The following is a 2,819-nucleotide window of genomic DNA, read 5'->3' on the forward strand; positions in this document are numbered from 1 at the left end:
CAGGAGGTCTTACTCACTGGGATTCACGTCCTCCTCGTCCTCTCTAGGTTCGGCCACACCAAGTAAGGTTATGGCCTTGCACTCTCTTTTTGGATTCTCTTCTGTATTGCTTGGGAGAGTACTAGGAGGAGTTTCAGTGACTCTTTTAATCAGCTGGCCCACTTGTGCCTCCAAATTTCTAATAGAGGACCTTGTTTCATTCATGAAACTTAGAGTGGCCTTAGATAGATCAGAGACTATGTTTGCTAAGCTAGAGGGGCTCTGCTCAGAATTCTCTGTCTGTTGCTGAGAGGATGATGGAAAAGGCTTGTTATTGCTAAACCTGTTTCTTCCACCATTATTAAAGCCTTGTTGAGGCTTTTGTTGATCCTTCCATGAGAAATTTGGATGATTTCTATAGGCTTCACCCATGTAATTCACCTCTGCTATTGCAGGATTCTCAGGATCATAAGCTTCTTCTTCAGAAGATGCTTCTTTAGTACTGTTGGATGCATTTTACAATCCATTTAGACTATGAGAAATCATATTGAACTGTTGAGTCAATATTTTGTTCTGAGCCAATATGACATTCAGAGCATCAATTTCAAGAACTCCCTTCCTCTGAGGCATCCCATTACTCACAGGATTCCTTTTAGAAGTGTACATGAACTGGTTATTTGCAACTATGTTAATGAGTTCCTGAGCTTCTGCAGGCATTTTCTTCAGGTGAATAGATCCACCTACAGAATGGTCCAATGACATCTTAGACAATTCAAACAGACCATCATAGAATATATCCAGGATGGTCCATTCTGAAAGTATTTCAAAAGGACATTTTTTGGTCTGTTGCTTGTATCTCTCCCATGCTTCATAGAGGGATTCACCTTCTTTCTGTCTGAAGATTTGAACATTCACTCTAAGTTTGCTCAGCTTTTGAGGAGGAAAGAACTTGGCTAAGAAACCCGTGAACAGCTTATCCCAAGAGTTCAGGCTATCTCTAGGTTGAGAGTCCAACCATGTTCTAACTCTGTCTCTCTTACAGCAAAAGGGAAAAGCATACACTTATAGACCTCAGGATCAACTCCATTGGTCTTAACAGTATCACAGATCTGCAAGAATTCAGTTAAGAACTGAAAAGGATCTTCTGATGGAAGTCCATGAAACTTGCAATACTGTTGCATCAGAGAAACTAATTGAGGCTTTAGCTCAAAATTGTTTGCTCCAATGGCAGGGATTGAGATGCTTCTTCCATGTAAGTTAGAATTTGGTGCAGTAAAGTCACCAAGCATCTTCCTTGCATTCTTGTTGGGTTCGGCCATGTCTCTTTCTTTTTCCAGATTTTCTATAAGGTTTTCTCTGGATTGTCATGCTTTAGCTTCTCTTAGCTTCTTCTTCAGAGTCCTTTCAGGTTCAGGATCTGCTTCAACAAGAATGTCCTTGTCCTTACTCCTGCTCATATGAAAAAGAAGAAAACATAAAAGAAGAGGAATCCTCTATGTCACAGTGTAGAGATTCCTTTATTTGAGTAGAAGAAGAAAAGAATAGAAGAAGGAGAAAAGAAAATTCGAACACAGAGGAGAAGAGAGGGTTCGAATTTTAAGATGAAGAGAAGTGTTAGTAAATGAATAAATAAATAGAAGGAGATGAGAGAGAGGAGTTTTCGCAAATTATTTTTGAAAAATGGTTAATGATTTTCAAAAATTAGAGAGAGAAAAGTAGTTACGTGGTTTTAAAAAAGATAAGAAAAAAACAAAAAGTCAATTAGTTAGTTGAAAAAGATTTGAAAATCAATTTTGAAAAGATAAAAAGTTAGAAAAGATTTTGAAATTAATTTTGAAAAAGATATGATTGACAAAGATATGATTTGAAAAAAAAATATATGATTGAAAAGATATGATTGAAATTTGTTTTGAAAAAGATTTGATTTTTAAAATTAAAATTGATTACTTGACTACCAAGAAACTAAAAGATATGGTTCTAGAATTTAAAGATTGAACCTTTCTTAACAAGAAAGTAACAAACTTCAAATTTTTGAATCAATCACATTAATTGTTAGTAAAGTTTTTGAAATTTTGAAATGAAATTAAGAAAAAGATTTTGAAATCATTTTTTTTTAAATTTCGAAAATATAAAAGAAAAAATGAAAAAGATTTCGAAATTTATGAGAGAAATAAGGAAAAGATATTTTTTATTTTTTTGAATTTTTAATCTGAGCAACAAGATGAACCGTCAGTTGTCCAAACTCGAACAATCCCCAGCAAACGGCGCCAAAAACTTGGTGCACGAAATTGTGATCTCAATGGCTCCAACAACTTAGTATGCACAATTATAATATCACTCTTTTTCACAACTTCGCACAACTAACCAGCAAGTGCACTCGGTCGTCCAAGTAATAAACCTTACGTGAGTAAGGGTCGATCCCATGGAGATTGTCGGCTTGAAGCAGGCTATGGTCACCTTGTAAATCTCAGTCAGGCAGATTCAAATGGTTATGGAGTTTTAATAATTAAAAGATAAATAAAACATAAAATAAAGATAGAGATACTTATGTAAATCATTGGTGGGAATTTCAGATAACTGTATGGAGATGCTTTATCCTTCTTGAATCTCTGCTTTCCTACTGCCTTCATCCAATCCTTACTCCTTTCCATGGCAAGCTGTATGTTGGGTGTCACCGTTGTCAATGGCTACTTCCCGTCCTCTCAGTGAAAATGGTCCTCTACGGTTTCCCGCATGGCTAATCAGCTGTTGGTTCTCGATCGTGTAGGAATAGGATTTACTATCCTTTTGCATCTGTCACCACGCCCTACAGTCGCGAGTTTGAAGCTCGTCACAGTCAT

The 2,819-nt window shown here is 36.3% G+C and overlaps 1 non-coding gene across 1 annotated transcript; it reads left to right on the forward strand.

Annotated features, from left to right (window-relative positions):
- Nucleotides 1–799: 799 nt before the first annotated feature.
- On the forward strand, nucleotides 800–903 carry LOC112713458 (small nucleolar RNA R71). Its single transcript, XR_003158435.1, has one exon. It is a non-coding gene; the product is annotated as a small nucleolar RNA R71 (small nucleolar RNA).
- Nucleotides 904–2,819: the final 1,916 nt, after the last annotated feature.

The sequence above is a fragment of the Arachis hypogaea genome, chromosome 1 (genome assembly GCF_003086295.3).
Source record: "Arachis hypogaea cultivar Tifrunner chromosome 1, arahy.Tifrunner.gnm2.J5K5, whole genome shotgun sequence".
Taxonomy (NCBI): domain Eukaryota; kingdom Viridiplantae; phylum Streptophyta; class Magnoliopsida; order Fabales; family Fabaceae; genus Arachis; species Arachis hypogaea.